This window comes from Arvicanthis niloticus, chromosome 16 (assembly GCF_011762505.2).
Source record: "Arvicanthis niloticus isolate mArvNil1 chromosome 16, mArvNil1.pat.X, whole genome shotgun sequence".
Lineage (NCBI taxonomy): Eukaryota > Metazoa > Chordata > Mammalia > Rodentia > Muridae > Arvicanthis > Arvicanthis niloticus.
In genome coordinates, this window is record NC_047673.1 from 5,499,896 (window position 1) to 5,518,482 (window position 18,587).

The 18,587-nt window shown below is 46.7% G+C and overlaps 1 long non-coding RNA gene across 1 annotated transcript in view; it reads right to left on the bottom strand.

Annotated features, from left to right (window-relative positions):
- Positions 1 to 336: 336 nt before the first annotated feature.
- LOC143434636 (uncharacterized) overlaps positions 337 to 18,587 on the bottom strand; it is a 32,380-nt gene continuing 14,129 nt past the window's right edge. The window contains exons 2-3 of the long non-coding RNA XR_013104254.1: positions 7,427 to 8,591; positions 337 to 4,660 (exon numbers count right to left, since the gene is read on the bottom strand). This is a non-coding gene — a long non-coding RNA (uncharacterized LOC143434636). The remainder of the gene's footprint in view (positions 4,661 to 7,426; positions 8,592 to 18,587) is intronic.

The following is an 18,587-nucleotide window of genomic DNA, read 5'->3' on the forward strand; positions in this document are numbered from 1 at the left end:
GTCTGGGTTTGGTGACTGTATATGGAATGGATCCCCAGGTGGGGTCTCTGGATGAACTTTCCTTCAGTCTCTAGGAACCTGCATCTTACAAAGCCAAACACCACTGATTTTCAAGGTTTGTCTTCTTATCAGAACTATGGCCAGTTGTTCTTCACCTTCGTCTGCTTTCAGCTGTATTTGTCTCATTTCTTTTACGATGCTTTCTCCCTCTTAAGGTTGCCAAATATTGCCCACAATTCACTTATATCTCTTCCAACAGCCCCCACCCGCACCCCGCACCCCGCACCCCGCACCCCGCACCCCGCACCCCGCACCCCGCACCCTGCACCCCAATGGCTTTGCAGGCAAAGCTGGTTTCTATCTGAGGATTGTCTAGTACTGACAGGGCACTGCCATTCTCTAGTAAGTAAAGCTCTCCATACCCCTTACACCCAGAGGTTTGTGGTCACCGATTTAGATTCGACCCCTCTTGACCCACACTTCCCCATGCAGCGTTTGCAAAACCAAACTCTTTTTATAAACTGCTCAAAGACTCCTATCCCTTTGGTTTTGTAAATAGTTGGCAGTCACTGACAAGAAATAGATGTGGCTTAAGTGTCAGGTAATCTAGAGTAACCTTTGCAGTCTTCCTAGGAATGCTAAAACCTATCCGAGAGTAAAGTGGAAACATGAGTTCAAAAACTCTGCTTTTCCTGATCTAGTGACATCATTGAATTAAAAAAAAAATGAGTATGTTTCTAGATGATTGTCTAATTAAAGAGAGTGTGGAGAAAGCTTCCTGTCTTTCCCTGTTCTTCAGTGTCAACAAGCAAATCGGAAGTGAAGAGTGGATATTCCCTCTACATGGAGCAGATTTTGGTTGATTTCTATCAACAGAATCTGTTGGGCAGATATTTCTATAAAGCTCAAGTCATTTTAACCAGAAAAGTGCAATGTGTTGGCATAAGTTCTTCTGGAATTCATAGGTTTTTTTTAATGACAAATCATTCAACCTTTAGAATAAAGCGAGGCTTCAAGGGCCCTAGCGGAGCTGCAGCTGAGGCATTTTCTACATCCACAGAGAAGAGCTCTGCAGCTGGGGTTTGTTTTGTTTTACCTTGGGTCATCGTTTTGTAGTTTCTCAAATGAGAGTAGCAGAAGAGAGCTTCCTGCAGCCTAACACATCTGATGCGGAAGCCAGGGCGACATCTGTCTGTCTGGTTCTTGGGCTGTGGGTAGAAGAGAGGAGACAGCAGAAAGAGAAAGACACACAAAGGGAGGGAAACCAGGCCACTTACAATATTTATGCTGATTATCTGACTTAATAATGTTTTAAAGTATTGGCTTTAGTAGAAAATACTATTAGTATTGATTTTTATATGTTTCCTTTTCTTGTTTTAAACGTGTCTACCAGAACACTGAAACTCCATAGGCCAGCCACTTGCTTTCTGTTTCTAGCAGTGTGCTGCCTCAGGCAGAAACTTCCAGGAAGGATTTATTAAACCTTATGTTGTTCACAAATAACTCAATTTCTTTCCTAAAATGGTCTAGCCTAGGATTTCATTCCATCAAATAAGAAACAACAAGGTTGATGTCTATCAGTATAAATAAGAAGGAGAAAGGCAAAGAACAAAGTGGGCAGGGTTGAATTTCTGGGCATTAATTTTAATATGTGATTTTAAAAGCACACCACACATACACCCCAGCGTTGAGCTTTGGGTAGAAGATTGATAGGGGACTGAAATTGATCCTTTGTCCATCAACATGACAGGCTCGATAATGGATAGATTACTCATATCAGCTAATCAGAATGCAGCCCCATGGCCACCACGGAGCAGATGTTTCCTTTTGTGTCATGTTGATAGAGAAATGGACAAGGGACATTTAAAATTCATTGTGGGGGAGACTCTATATTATAATGAATCTCATTAATTGTGATTAAGATTTTTTTTACTCTCCCTGCTACTGTGGTTAATACCCTCCCTTTTGTAGGTCAGAAGGGCTGAAGTAGTCAGCTTGCCGGCAGCTGGTATCACCATTTTGTGTCTTCAGAACGTTCCTTATGCTTTAAGCAAACTTCTAAACTAAAAATGTTCATTTTCTTATAAACTGGGCGAATTCACACTGCAGAGTTTTTAAATGATGAGTGCAAATGGAGAGATGTTTAGTGTCCCCAAGTTCTCTATGACTTTTAATTGCTATTGCAGGCAGGTGGCGGCCGGCATAACCACTCTGTTTACTTGACTAGAAAATTCTTCTGGAATTCATGGTGGAAAAACCAGGACCCCAATCCAGGGGCAATGCCTGGCAATAACGGGGAAATGTTCATCTGTGTTTATAGACAAGGTGATGGATTCTTGCTGGGGCCAGAGCTTGGAATTCCAGAATCTGATGGTTCTTCACCTCCATTCACCAGTTTTTACTGTGACACAGTGGTCTGGGCCCTGCCAAGTGCAGCCCTGCCTCATGTGGGGGACTCGTGCACTGGCACCATGACTGGAGCTAGGGTCACTATTACAGCAGGGTTTCTGCTACATTAACCCAGCCAGCCCTGCCCTTCCCAAGCGCCACAACCTTTGTGACATCGAAATCACTTGCACAGCTCTAGAATGTTAATGCCAACCTAATTATATATTTTGGCTTCCGCTTTAGCGATAGGTTGTACTTAAGTGAAATTTAGCACTGTCTTATGGGTTCCTACAGCTGGGTAATTACAAGGCATTTCAGTTTGGGGGCCGGAAATTAATGATACAAAGATCAGGAGCTATTTAAAGAAGGTTATCCTCTGCTCTTACGGACCTGCTCCTGGGATCAAACTAAACCCTGGGTGGAATCAAATCAAGCCCTGAGAGGGAGGCAGGCATGGTTAGAATGCAACTTCTGAGCCTGGGATCAGTAGCCATCTTTCCCGCATCTCTTCTACCCACAACCCTCTGGGTGAACTGAGCCAACTGAATTCTGAGGTAGGGCTGTTCAAGGGAGATTTGGGCAAGCTGGGAAGATGTAACTCACATGTCTTCACAATCCCTTGATGGGGAAAGAGATTATAAAACATTAAGAGCAGGACAGCACCTTGGAAATCATCCCATTGGGGAATTATTGAAACATTTTCTTACTACACACATATCTAATAGACTGACAGTCATGGACACACAGAAGTCAAAGGCAGTTGGGTGGCCATCTATTCTGGCTATGAAAATCCCCCAGATAGCAAACACAGCTCTCTCCTAAGAGGGGGAGCTAGCCTCTTAAGCTCATGGATGACACATGAAGCCTGTAGTGAATCAGCAGAAGGCTGGAGCTAATGCCCATTCCCCAACAAACAAGCAAACCCAAAGCTAGGGGGAACTTTTGAGCCGTATAGTGTCTTGCTTTACAGCAGACACTGGCTACTATGTCTTGGTATCATCATCATTATTTTTTTTTTAAATGAGACTGACTAGTTTATATTGAGAAATCCATCCACACTACATGTTGAGGTAGGGACAATAAAAGACACCATCTGCTTACAGGTGAGAACATTCTGGAAGAAAGTTGTTATTAAGGAAGAGACAGATCACCATTCATGAATCAACACAGATATGGAGCAGAGATGGGAAGGCAAGCGCATTATAGTAAATAAATTGCTTTTGTTCCTTCTGAGGGCGAAAAAGTACTTGGTCTTTGTAGTTTACTTTTTTCCTCAACACACAGGAACAATGGCGTCCCTCATGAGTGCTTCAGAAGCCTCGTGACAGCATAAAGGTGTGAGGCTCCCTAGCTTTCTACGTTACAACAACAGCAGCCCCATGCAAGACCTCTCCTTAGCTACTCCAAAAAGCTTTCTTTCTTACAAGTGCATGGCCACCTGGAATGTGGGTTTGACAGTATGTGATAGCTTGTGTGCATTTGTCTGAAGTAAAGTTGTGCATATTTATGTATGAATGTGGATGTTTGTGTTTTTCTGTAGCTAAGTGTGTAGTTGTGCAGCCGTGTGCTTGTGCACCTACATGTGTGTACGAGAGTGGGTAAGACAGATTGAATGTACTGGTTTGTCCCCTGGAGAGCATCTGTGAGCCAGGATTCTATATCCCAAGTCCTTACCTATCTTCTGTTGTCTCTCTGGGTCTTTGGAACTTTTAACATCACTGAGTCACCTACAGTTTGTTTTGATTTAGACAAGTTGCCAATACTGTCTGCTTAGGGCAAGCCACTCCACTTGCTCAGATACCTGTCTTAGTCATCTGGAGCAGCATCCTGGGACCCTAACCTCCTGTGCTATAGGAATATCTGTCATGGTGAACGAAAGCCTGCTGAGACTGCATTGCAGAGGTATGCAGCTCCGAAGATAGGGAAGAAGCTAAGCTCTCTACAGGACAAATCCCTGGTGACAAGGGACTCTTTGTGGACTCATCTTCAGTACACCCTCTTTCCATTTTCTTCAGTGTGTTTTGTCCCCAGGAGGTCTTCCAGCCTGGCAGGGCGCACTGGGTCTCACCTGCCTGCTCTACATTCTCCAGGGCCTTAGACAAGTCAGGGCAGAGGCATTCCTTTGATGTTCTGATTCAATTGTTGGTATCCTTTAACATAAGAGGTACCCACCTTTAGTTTTCCAAAAGACACAAAATGCATCCTAGGTAGCACTTTCCCAAATTCTGATTACGAATCCCCTTTCTGCATCTTGTCTCACAGAAACAAGCACCTGTAGGAAAGAGAAGGGATCTCATAGAAGCATCTACTACAAAGTTAACAGGATTTCAGAGATGGAGTGCCTTATCCTCTAGTGAGCTCTTGTCTATCCTAGACTCTCAATTTCATATATACCATTCAAAAAACAATCTGCGGTGTTCTTTTTAAAGAACAACAATTAGGAGTTTTTTTTCTCCTTCAATGGGCACTATACATTTCAGTACCCTATCCCCTCTCACCCCTGCACCCCATCACCCCTCACTGTCTACAGAAACAGAGGGTCTACCCTACCCATCTACAGCTTGGTTCTTTATCTTCACTTTGAAGAAAAAAATATTTAGGCCTCCAATATAAAACCTATCTGGGATCTGAAAATTTCAATGATACTGATTAAAAATCCAGCATCAGTTCTGGTCTCTTCTTGTGCTTAAAGAAAAGAAATGGGGGGAGGGGAAAAGAAAATATTTCAAAGTAATTCTCTCATGGGCATGAAATACTGAAGCCCTTGATTAAATTTTGTAGCCTCTGATTACATTAGAACCATGAAATATGAGTTTCTCCTGAGCTGGCAATGGGTGGCTAGTTAATTTATCTGTACCGCTGCCATGCTTCCTGGTGTCTCTGTCCACTCCGAGGGAGATAAATAAGGAAGTGTGGGATCAGCAGGTGATATAGAGGCAGCAAGGAAACGGAGGAGAGCCACTCAATCGCTTCCAGAATCTATTTTACATCTCTACGCCCGTGATTCTTCATCATCGTAAGAGGCTGCTGGCTCTTCAACTCACTTTTCGCTGCAGACTGTCCCACCACAAGTCACTCACAATACTTCAGCAAGCCGCTCACTCACTCACCCCCAAACTCAACACTCTCCTTAGGGGCATTACACCCTGTTTTGTGTGTGTGTGTGTGTGTGTGTGTGTGTGTGTGTGTGTGCGCGTGACTGGAACAACCTGGCTCACTCAAACCTTCCCATGTATTTATGGGAACTAACCTTTCTCACCTACTGTGAGAAAGAACTCTAGACATTCCCAGCAGATGAGAGTGTGAACAGTAACTTCACATCTCCACCTGCCTAGTGCCTGCTCTTTACCAGATTGCAATGGGCTAGTTAAGTGTGCACAGGGAAATAAGAGAGTTAATTCAGTCATCTCAGTCACTCTGCAACAACCCTCTGTCCAAGTGACATATAGGTGTACTCACAGAAGAAGCAACAATTTCAATATCCTGAGTGACATATGGAATTGAACAGAGTCACCAACTATAAAATATGCCCTATACTGTGAGGTACTTAGGAGGCCTAATTCTCCCATGGCCTTGTCCCTGTTCACAGATTTAATTCTTTTGCTTATTTGGCCTTGGACTCCTCTTTCCAGCCAGATTATTAGGTTAATATTTCACACAGATTAGAGAGGACAGGACTGGTCCTACAGGAGCATGCTGGCCCCTGAGTGTGGACACAGATCTGTGGTGCCGAAATGAAGGCTACTCTCAAGCATTCTAGCCTTGGGCTCTCTTCTTCCCTTTCTTATCCCAGGGTCTCAGCTGTTTGGTGGAGTTAACTGACAGTCAACAGCTATAGCATCAGGTGATTTGGAAGAAAGTCCAGGGACCAATTAAGTCCAAATCTTGATGCCCCCTCCCCACACACCATCTCTTAGGGCTGGGTATCTTCTCTTTGATCCCCAGTGCTTCTGCTGTTCTTCCTCCTCCTCCCCCTCTTCCTCCTCCTCCTCTTCTTCCTCCTCCTCTTCTTCCTCATCTTCCTCTTCCACCTCCTCCTCCCTTTCCTCCTCCTCCTCCTCTTCTTCTTCCTCTTCCTCCTCTTCCATCTCCTCCTCCCTTCCTCCTCCTCCTCCTCCTCCTCCTCCTTCTCTTCTTCCCCTTCTTCCTCCTCCTCCTCCTCTTCTTCTTCTTCTTCTTCTTCTTCTTCTTCTTCTTCTTCTTCTTCTTCTTCTTCTCCTCCATCTTCTTCTTTTTTGATTCTTCAGTTGAGAGCAGGATTTATTGATCATGAGTTACACTTGGCCACAAGTGAGAACAGCACCAGTCCAGAACGCCAAAGGTGTAGGGCAGAGGGCCAGCAGGACTGTTTTGGTTGTAAGAAAGGCAGTCAGTTTCCCAGGTGATCCCAGCGAGATGACATTCCAGGTCCACTGAGACTTATTACTGACAGCTGCATACAGTCCAACTTCTCCCAGTGTCCCTGTCTTCAGCATCCCTTACTTCTGCTCCTGCAGGCTTCATGGCTGCACAAACTAATTTACTTGGACCTCTGCCTCATCTTTCTTCTCTTGCTTCTCAGCCTGTGCATTCACTGCCTCAGCCAATTCACTCAACGGCACAGGAGTTTCAAGGAAGATGGCGCTAAGGCTGCGTTCCCCAGCTTCTTTCCCACGGCTTTCTCCCTTTGTGGAGCCAAGTGCTCTGTTACCAGCACTGTTATCCTTCCTTAATCTGAAACCATGAACAATATCTCTGGGGACTCTGCTGGTGGAAACATGGTGGTTACAGCAGTGTTTTCCACAGGGGAGGACGGGGATACCTTTCCTGAGAAGTCTGTTTACTCTAGAGAGGGGAAACATCAGACCAAAGATTCCATCCTGATGGGTCAGTGAGTTTATTGGGGTCACTTACAGGAACCTGTGTGAGTCAAGTAGCTACATTACCAGAAATTCCACCCCAACACAGACAACTCAAGAAAGCTACTCAGCTTGAGATTCCTGCACAGCTTGCAGGCAGCCCCACCACTGACGAATCTCCTCAGTGGTATAGTACTTACACAATCTCACCCAGGGCCTTCATGAGTCTTATACGACCCTGTGCACTTCATGGGATTTGGAACCTTCCTCCCCCTTCAGGAGGGAATGTTTAAGTCCTGAGGAAAAGTTCACACCAGTAGGACTCTGCATACATGGAATGAGCAGTCAGTGTGTGAGAGGCCGCTGGCTTCCCTGAACACTCTGGGGCCCCAACTAGCAGAGCAGAAACTTAGTATATACTGTGTTTAGAATCAGTCCTCGGAAGTTAAGAACAGCCACCCATAGTGACTGGCAGCCAAAAGGACAGAGTGGGAAGAGCAGTGTCCTTGGGACCAGCTTGTCCATAGCTGTGTGACCCAAAGAACGTCAGTGGTCTCACAGAAACTCCTAGGAAAACACTAAAGGGATCCCAGAATCACGAGGATGAAAACAATTTGCCAAGGACTAACTTAGGGTGGCATGTGATCTTATCACCGAGCAGTAAAGCAAATGGCAGCAAGATGACCACCGACCACTGCCCAGAACATGGCCTTGAAGGATCCAGTGAGAAAGGGTCACAAAGGAACACGCCTTTGCTGCCTTGACTGACTTTCAGTTGTCAGATTGCTTTACAGAGGGAGTGCTGGAGACAGACCTTCACACATCTGAGCATGCTCCCTGCATTCTGAGGGGAAACTGATGCGTGACCTGCAGCCAATCAACCAGAGTGGTGCCCAAAGGTAGAGACAACGGAGAGGCCCCAGCTGCTGCCCGCCCCCCCTTCCATCCATTGCTCTGTAAGTCCCACGTGGGAGAGTGGAAGATTCACAGTTCATATCAGACCGTGATCGGTCTGTCAGTCCGAGAAAGCACCAGGAAAACAAAAGAACAAAATTGGCGAAATAAATAAACAGAATAACCTGTCAGCTGGTATTAGAAAGATACATCTTCATCTAGAAGTCACAAAAATTTACTGCCCTTCCGGCACACACGGCCGCAGAACTGTATATTATCACATGCTTTACGGGCGTGTCTTCCAACTGTCAGCGTCTTTGGCATGCATAAAACTTGCATCCATGTTTTGATGAGAAGCTGCCTCAAATCTATGCCGAAAGTAGAGCAGAGATCACTTAAAACAAGAATGGAATATGTACGAGCTGCTGTCGCCGTCTGAGGGGGGAGATCTAGCAAGGCCGTGCTTCGTGCCTAAAGAGGAGAAAAGGTCCAGTGAGTGAGGATGAAACTGGTGAGAACCATCTCGTAGCAACTGAGGTATAAAAAATGAACCGAGTCATGGCCACTTACGGGGGGGGGGGGAGTGTCTAGCTCCGATATTCGTAACAGTTTCAAATAAGATAGTCTTTGTTCATTTATTTTTGAGATTCGAGACTTAGAGCATAAGATTTGTATCACTCTGTTCTCCTGGGGATCTGTAACCAAGTATTATCAGGTTAAGTCGCTTCAAGCAGCAGAAACTGACTCTGACACAATGCTGGGGACCAGAGTGTGGAGACAGGTTAGCAGGAAAGACTACCACCAAACAGCAGGGTAAGTCTCCAAGCCTCTGCCGGCTTCCTAGAAACCATAAAATCCTCTTGGCATCTAACCTCATGCTTTTACTCTGTTCCTGCCATGTGGCTTCTCCCAGGGTCGGTCTTCACGCAGCTCTCTTCTTACAAGGATGCAGATAGGATTGGGGCCCAACCGTCTTTAGCATACCTGCATCTTAGCTTTACTAGTAACACCTGCATCATCTGGATTTCCAAGTGTGGCAGTATTCTGAGACACAGGGGTTACGGCTTTAACTGTCCTGAAATGACTCCACCTGCTCATAGAGCATGCCAGGTCTCAGGCTTTACGCTCAACATCCCTGAAAAAACAAAGCCGTTGTGCCTCTTAGTTTCCACCCAGAGGCTGAACTCAGGTTCTGGTGATGTGATTCCTAGTGGTGGGAGGTAGTGTGGGGAAAAGCTCCAGAGAACAGAACGCAGAAAAAATGAGCTAGGATTCCCGCATACAGGTCTGGCCACCCTATCGGCTGCCCCGATGGCTGTGGTCATGCATCTGGAGCAGCACCATCTCCCCATCTCTGGCTTACTCAACAGGCATCTGCTTTAGGTGTTAATAAACTGTTGAAGCTCATTTCTGCACACTTCCCTGGAGTATAGCTCACCTCCTGTCAACAGCACTGCTCCGACCTTCTGAAATGGTGACTTTCCTCAACCCCTCTCATGAGACTTCTCTTTCTTCTCCCTCCTGGGACACTCACTCTTTCCATGCAAACCTGCATGGGGTACTGGCCACAGTGAGCTTCCTGACCTTTCCTTTCCTTCATGGAACACGTGGCTGGCCAGGAAGGAGCCCGGCAGTGCTCCCTGCACCCACTCTTTACCACAGCAGGAACCTCTCATTCCTACCAGTTCAGAGATGTTGGCCCTTCTCTCAATGTGCCCTCAGCCAGTGTTGCTCAGAAACCCTTCCTGCTTATGAAGCCTCTCTGGGTCTCCAACTACACTCTTCTTTCTCCACAGCTGTACAGCCTTCATTGCTCTTGAGTCTCTCTTTGTCCCATCTGTCAGGCTCTGTTCATAGGCTTAGGTTTAAGTGTAGTAGTGATAATGATAATGGTGACGACTTCTAGATTGTCAACTCTATTGATGAGGAAACACGTAGGCTACTTGACTCGCCTGTGATGGATTTTTTTTTTTAAGATTTATTTTATGTATATAAGTACACTGTCACTGTCTTCATGCACACCAGAAGAGGGCATCGGATCTCATTACAGATGGTTGTGAGCCACCACGTGGTTGCTGGGAATTGAACTCAGGACCTCTGGAAGAAGTGGTCCTTAACCACTGAGCCATCTCTCCAGCCCCCTCATGATGGATTTTTATGGAGGAAACTAACCAAAAAGAGAAGCTGTACTGTGGCGCCACCATCCTGCATGTTAGGGTCTCAGAATGGATGAAACTTTAAAGACATTCTGTTTGTGGAGCTGCTGCCCTCCATCTGTTTCTGCTCTCTGGTCTGCTGAGGTAGGAGTAAAGGACTGCTCCTGTTCCTGCTGGCACAGAGCTACCACAGTCCTGCCTTCAGCACTGTGGACTTAATCCCCTAGAACCCAGAGCCAAAACAAATTCATCAGCCCCCTTAAGTTGTTACCAGATATTCAGTCACAGCAGCAATGTAACTCACTAATGCTCCAATAATGATGGCAGAGAAGCCTGGTTAGAGAAACCTGGTTCTGTAACAGACTGATACAAGCATTTACTCAAAATTGTAACATATTAGGCTTCTAGCAGGATACATTTCCTACTCCCAAGGGGCTTAGAGTGAAAATGAGACCAAGGAGCTTTGTACTACGACCCTACACCTGGTGTCTGCCTACACCTGCTGTCTGCCGGGAGCTCCAGCATCCTTCCTCATTTGTGGCACACGTGACTAGGCTGGGAGTGGGAGAGGCCACCCAGGTATCCATGCCTGCTGAACCCCAAAGGGCCAGATGTCTGCTTTCCCTGGATAAAGTAATGCAGTGGGCAGATGTTGGTTTTGTGAATTGTTTATTACGGAGCTGGTTTTCTCAGAGTCCGGGATTGTAGATTTTTCTGGCCAAGTGTGATAGGTAGTTATTTTGAGTTATTAAATATTCATTATTAAATATTTAATATTTACCAGGGTTGTTTCTTTCATACAAACTAATTATGCACAGACCTTTTATTGCCAGGAACAATATGCTGGTGAAACTAATTAGCATCACAATAACTGCCCCTTGTGTAAGTAGGGCTGTGAAAGATCAGGATAAATATTTAATTTGAATGCTGTTTGTGGGTTCTCCCTGATTATGCAGTGAGCTCAGCCCAGGGCCCTCAGCCACTCCTCACAAAGAATAAGTGGCAAAGACCCATCACTAGGGCAGACCGTGAGGTGGCAAGGCACTTTCGGTGGCATCTGTATGAGCTGAATTATATTCACCTAAGTCCTAACTCTTGATACACACAATGCACGGTTGGATGCCCACACTAGAGGAGGAGGAGAATGGAGGGAGGGATGGAAGGGAGGGCTCAGAAGCCACACAACTGCCTGAGGCCAGTGGGAGGCAAGCACAGAATGAGGTTGACTGGCCCACACTGGAGCCACCCCTGAGGTTGCATTGCTCCGGCCTTTGCTTCCAGAGTCATTCCACTCTGAAAGTCCTCTATTCATACTCTGGTCCTGGGATGCTTTGTGTAGTACCCGCAGTCCACAAGGCTGCTGAGTGGAAACCCAGGCTTTGTCTGGATTAATTCTTTGAGCCCGTTGGCGCCTCCTTGCTCCCTCATTAAACCCCAGGACTGATCCTGCCAAGGGAGCCGTGACCTCCTCATCCCTCAAGCCCTTCCTCTTTCACCTGAACTGTAAACACAGACATTAAACAGCAAGCACATTCAGGTAGACGAAGACTCTAAGATTTATGAGTGTATTAGGGCTTTACAACTGGTTCTAAGAGAAGTAAAGACGAGAAGAAACCCTTCTACAAATGTTTGACCTGAGTTCTGGTACCTTGAAATAAGACAAAGGAGAAAGAAAGGGAAGGGAAGATGAAGGGAAGATGAAGGGAGATGCAGACACACAAAGATGCGTGCCTTTATCTACTCCCTCGGCAAGCATATTGTTGGCACATACTTTTGACCAGACATTGAAAGATATTGAAAGTGTAGAAAGAGAGAGAGAGAGAGAAATCTAAGTTAGGTCTGATTTGTTTTTTATCTCCTTCACCCCTCGGTGTTTAGATAGCTTCTGCACCACAGCAAAGCCCAGGAGACACTAAGATGACTCTGTGTGTGTGGGTCTCTAGGTGTCCTGACATGGGCCCACTCCACAAACCTACCCTCAAAATAAAAAGCAAACAAGAGGACTGGGGCTTGCTGGAAGAGTGCTTGCCTCACATTTACAAGGCCCTGGGTTCAATTCCTAGTACAAATAAATAAACAATAAACAGGTCACACCATAGTGCTCTGAGCTTGAGACTTGTGGAGTAGATTTTAGGTGGTGTCTCAGAACACTGACAGTGTGTGTGGATAATAATCTATGGTAATCCACTGCACTGGGGCATCGCACAATATACTTATTTTGAAGCTGCTTGTTTTTTCTATAATAATATGCATTTGATACAAAATAAATAAATGGCAGCAAAGACCTCCTATGTGCTTGTGGGTGGGTCTGTCCTACGTAGCTGGTGTTTTGGGATAAGAGGCAGGTTGATTTTTTGTTGTTGTTGCTGTTGTTATTGTTTTTGAAAATGACTGTAATTTCGATAAATCTCCAAAATGCTGTCTTACAGCCAATGAGCCCCTCCGGTGACAGATGACAGACTCCACGGCTGGCAGAGGCTCCACACCACTTAGGCAGGTTGTCTGCTCCGCTCAGAGGCTCTGGTGCCCTGATTTCTAACTGTCTTGGCCCAGGATGTAATGTTTTTGTCTCCATCCAGGCTGTACGCAATGTAAAAAGAGTAGAAAATGCCAGAATGCATTGGTGACAGCACAGGCAGTAGCAAAAATAGAAAAATCCATTCAAAGCATGTGGGTCACCAGTCTCAGCCTTCCCAAAGTAGAGCAGGAGGAAGGGAGAGACTCAGATAAAGCCTGGGCCTCCCCCGGGGCGACAGGCAGGGCATCTATGCCATCTTGCCCCAGCCTGGCAAGGTTTGTGCCCTCCTAGGACAACCAGGTTCATTGTGTCCCTGTCTGTTCCTGCTGTACCCTCTCTAAGCCCAGGGACACTCGCTGGATGATGGCACTGCTGCCATGCAGAGCACAGGGATCATATCTCCTCTTCACACCTGAGCCTAGAGGAGAAAGAGCCGAGGCCACACACAGCAATGCCAGCCCAGAAAGGACTTCAGATTCCCCATCCCTTCCAAATCTAAGGGTGGAAATAGCTGACTCTGTCTCTTTGCTCCATCCGGGGAGCATGTGTTACTCTCAGGCTGAGTCCTGAGCGGAAGTGGGGCTTGCCTGGTCTATTTGTGTCAGGCTCAAGTGATGCTTGGCCTTGCAAAATCAAGAGGCACAGAATTCAAGCTGGTGGCCAGCATCTCATTAGGGAAAACCCCGTCTCTGTCATCACAGAGAAGTCTCTGCAAATGCAGCACAAACCAAAACCAATGTAGAGCACCAGGCATGCTTTGCATTCATGTGCCTCGAAACTGGGGGTGAATTCGTCAAGGTGCCAAAGGAAGGGGTGGCAGCACGCAGGGCCCCCTCGTTCTTGCTTCAAATCCAGCTCCCTTCTCAGGGCTGCTGCTGTTCACATCCCTGCCTCACCACAGTGTAAAACTAACTCCCAGAACAATAAAGTGCTTCACTTTCCTGCCTCTTCCATCCCCAGGTTCAGTGGCTGGCATTCCCACGTCCTGTCTGTGACACAGGAAAAAGAAGAAAGAAGGAAACTCGAGTGTTTTGGGCACCTGTGTTCTGTGCTGCACACATCATCCCGCGGCATCACCAAGGCCTGAAAGGTAAGTGCTCAAAAGCAGCTTAGCCACCAAAGCTGTTTAAGGTGGGCCTTGCTAAGCATGAGCTGTTCCAGCCAATGCTGTCCAACACAAAGAACCTTCAGTAGGGACGGAAGAGTCCACACAAACAAATTCCAGCACCTTCACCACGGAGTTGCCAGGACAAGCCCACTCACATTCTCCAGAAAACCAAAACCTTGCTAGAGGGCCTGAGTGGGGAAGGGAGGAAGGATTAAAGGAACCTCACAAGTAAAGAATTTCTGGGGTCGGGGAGACAGGCATGGATAGATCACCCTGGACCCAGCCAGCAGTAACCATTTTCACATCACTCCTCGCCCCTTACAGAAGCAGAGTAAGGATCTGCAGATGCCCTCTTTGGAGCAGCAGGCCTGGCTGGCTGGGCACATCTCCCACAGAGGCACCCCGGACACTTTCCTGTGCAGCTCTTTTGCAAAGCAAATCACAGACCTCCACACAGCAAAGCCTCAGAGGAATTTTGATCCTCTCCAATTTTTCCAGGACAATCATATCCTTCTGCCTGTGGGGCAAAAACTCACCTCAGTGAGTAAGAAGAGACAGAGTCCCTGAGATTTTCAACCCCAGGGAAGGTCCTTCTGTTGCACTGGAGCAAAACATACATGTAACATACATGTAACCGTCATACACGAGGTAGGCATGGCAAAGAGCTGGCTAATGCTAATTAGCTCACACTCATATCTTACCAAGAAGGTTCCAGAAACTGTCACACTGGGACTTGTGTGGTGCACAGATATATTGTATCTATGAGAACACAAGGGTTCCATGTTGACACCGATATGTCACGTGGATTTAGTACTTTTCCTACGCCCTCCTGTGCTTTGGGTTTGATACTGCTTTGAAAGCAGGGTATTATTTCAATATTATCATTGTACTAAACTCTGTAGTATGACAAATTTTCCCAAGACCATTAGCTGTGGGTCTTCACTGTGCTTTCTTCCTGTTTAGAAACAAGATCTGAGAAGCCACCATGGGACCAAAGGATATGTTTATCTGATGTCAAAAGGTTTGGTCGATTTGGAGACCCCCACATGGGTGAGAAAGTTTTTGCAGAACTCTCATCTGCACGGACTGTTATGATTTTCAATATTCTGGTAGCAGAAGAGCAAATGAAATAATTGAGTGTTACTTCTTTTAAATCCTGGCCTGGATTTTGTTGCCTATTGCAAGTTCATCTCCAGGTCTCTGTGCTCCCGCTTACCCACCCTCATGTGTTCCTGCTCATTCACACTGATGTGCTCCTGCTTGCCCACCCTCATGTGCTCCCACTTACCCACTCTCATGTGCTCCTGCTCACCCACCCTCATGTGCTCCTGCTCGCCCACCCTCATGTGCTCCTGCTCATTCACACTGATGTGCTCCTGCTCGCCCACCCTAAGTATACCTAAGTATATGGAGACATTGTTTAAACAAAAGACCTGGCTTTTTCATAACTGGCACGGGCTCTGCCTGCTATATAGGAGTCTCTCAGGACTCCAACAAGCCTCCAAGGGGGACAGCACCTTCCTATCGTCCATGCCCTGTGATGTATCTTCATTTGTAGCTGAGTAGCAGGGCCAGTTCCTCTGCTCCCCTAGGGTGTGGATTATATACTTCTAAGTCTGAGCACAAAGAATAACATGGATGAATGGGTGGACAGATGGATGGGCAGATGGAAAGACAGACAACAATGGATGGACAGATAATGAAAGGATGGATGCATGGATGATGGATGGGTGCAAGGGTGGATGGGTGATGGACAGACAGGCACACAGATGGACACAGATGGATAGATACACATGATGAATGGAGAGAGCATAAGTCCCACATGAAAATGGAGAGGAATCCTCCTCGGGGTCCCTTGAAAAGGGGATTCCAGGCTCAGAGTCAGCAGCTGAAGATGTCGGGACAGAATTCCCTAGGGTGTCCACAGAGCTGTTGGTAACATGGCTGTTCCTATTGCTGGCATCTTTTTAACCTTTCAAGCTCAATTATGTGAGGCCATCATTCAGGAGCTATCACTCATACATAGCATCACTCACGGGGACCTTTCTCTGTGACGTATGAATACACAAAACTTCTGGCTAAGAAGATTGTCCAGTTGGTAAGACATAAAATAGCCAGTCGTCTGTAATTCCAGCCCTTGGAAAGGGAAACGGGGAATTCCTAAAGCTATCCTGGCAAAATTGGTGAGTTCTCAGGCTCAGTGAAAGGTTATCACAAAAAATAAAGTGGAAAGATGTTAAAATAGACACCCACCATTGACCTGTGGTCACACATGCACACAAAGACACACACACGGGGGAGAGGGAGGGGAGAGAGAGAGGGAGGAAGGGGAGAGAGAGAGAGAGAGAGAGAGAGAGAGAGAGAGAGAGAGAGAGAACACCTTGGCCCCAGCTGAGCATGGTCGAGCATGCCTGTTATGTCATATTTCAGGAGGCTGTGGCAAAAGTTCTAGGGCTCTGAGGTGAGCCCAGGTTATGTAGTGAGACGCACCGCAGCTAGTGATGTAACTGAGGCACTGTAGGGATTGTGGGGCATGTAGACCACAGGATAACAGGGATTTCAGGACTGTGTAACCTGGTGTTCCCTGCAGAGGCTATTGATGTGATGACCTGTACAACATTGAACTTTGCTTCCAACTGAATACTTGACACGTCTAGAGATAGTTGAGTTTTGAGAACTGAAGGGAGGATTCTATGCTAACAGCTGATAAATATAAGCCAGGGGTACATAGGCAGCCCTTCTGCCAGGAGGGATCCACATAGCCACAGAATAAAGACTGGGTGGGACTCAGGCCCCAGGGAGACTGAAAGAAAATTCCTGAGAGTAGACATCAGAGGGCTTCTGCTGTGCATTGAATGTGCCCCCCCCCCCCCCTTCACAGAAGGAATTCGTGCCAGCTTATGTGACGGAACTGGGTATCGCTGTGGTCATGACGCTAAGGCTCTGTCTATCATACGATGAGATCAGTGTCTCTACCCCAGAGGGAGAGGGATCCTGCAGGTCTCACTCTCTCTTTCTCAGAACACTGAGGGAGGCTGTGATCTGCAAGCCATCAGGAAAACTTCCTGAGGCAGCTGGTCAGCATCGCATCGTGTCTGGACTCCCAGCCTCCATACTGAGAAGGCATTTTCATGGGAGGCATCTAACTATGGCACTTTGTTGAGTAACCTAAGCTGACAGTTACACTCCTTGTCAAATTTCAGAGGTGACCTTCCTCTCAGGCAGGGAGCAGGAGGAGCTGTGGGGAAACTGCTGAGTCCTATTTCCAACCCCAGCAGCTCGGTCATGCCATGCTCAGGATACACGTTAAAACAACGGGACCCTGACAATTGGGGTGAAGACCCCTGGATCAATGGACTTGAGTAGCTGGGACCCTTAGATACTATCTTTCCCCCGGACCATGGAAGTAGCCGTGGATTCCCGTTAAAGAATCACAGTCTTTCCCTAGTGAGGTCCTTGAGGACTCTCAGTTTGACTGCACGCCCAAGGTGCCTCTTCAGACTTGGTCTTCATCTCTTCTTCCATCCCTGGTCTGACCTATCTAGGGAAGGGTTGCATGTATGAAACAAGGAAGGGATAGGAACCAGCCACATACACAGCAGGAACCGAGAGACTCTACAGAGTGACATTCTGGGTGTTCAGTCGTGGTGAAGCAAGACACCTCTCCAAAGAAACATGGAAGCCTGGTGTCGGTGTCATGGGAGGCCACTCACACCAACACACCTCCAGATAGTCTGCTCAGCTGAGGTGAGTCCCAGAGAGGGTCTCAACTATGAGCCTACAACACCCTATCTGCACTCCAAGACTTCGCACCTAGGGACCTGCTCTTAAAGAGAGAGCTGGGACACAGGAGCACATCATCTGAGATGCACGGGGATGAAAGTGCTACTCCCATGCTGCCCTGACTAGACAAACCCTATGCCCAGAGGACCTGTGCCTCACCCTCTGCTGGCTCTCCAGCTCCTGGAAGAACCTTCAGCTACTAAGTTTGTATTTCTCACATGTGTGGAAAGCCAATTAATCAACAGCATGCTTCTGCAAGGATCTCAGCATGGATCCTCATACAGTTGCAATGACCAATGGTAAGAGATTCTTCCTCCCTCTGTGAAATCACTCCCGGATGAAAACCTTGGGACCATTTGATTGATTTGCAAATAGTTTGCCTTGTGCTTCTGCTCCTCTGCTGGTCTCATTAGGGCCACAGAGGAGGGCTTCTTTTTACTAGTGGCTCTCTGGAAACCTGTGCTGTGTCTTGGGAGATATTTCTCCAGCACCATATACCAGATCCAACTGTGAATTAGACCTTATGGTATGGCAAGGATGCATTATCTAATTAATTAGCATTTAAAGGCTCTCTGGAGAAGATATTACTGATCACACAATACTCTCCTAGAATACATAACCGGTTACCCTGGGAACTGAAAACATTTTCATGAGCAGCCACAGTGAAGGGCAATGCATACTGCGCTCATCAGAGCTTTGCACTTGGAAACTTCAGAAGCTGGTGCCGGGTTGACACTCATTGTCAGGGATACTTTGAGATCAAGGATGTTAGAAACTTGACCTCTACAAACCAAGTCCCTAAGAAGAAAGACATTGTTGTGTGTGAGACAATTTGCTGGCCAGTTTCTTATAAGAAGTTATTGTAAGAAAATGGGCACACAGAGACCACATTTCCCCATAGT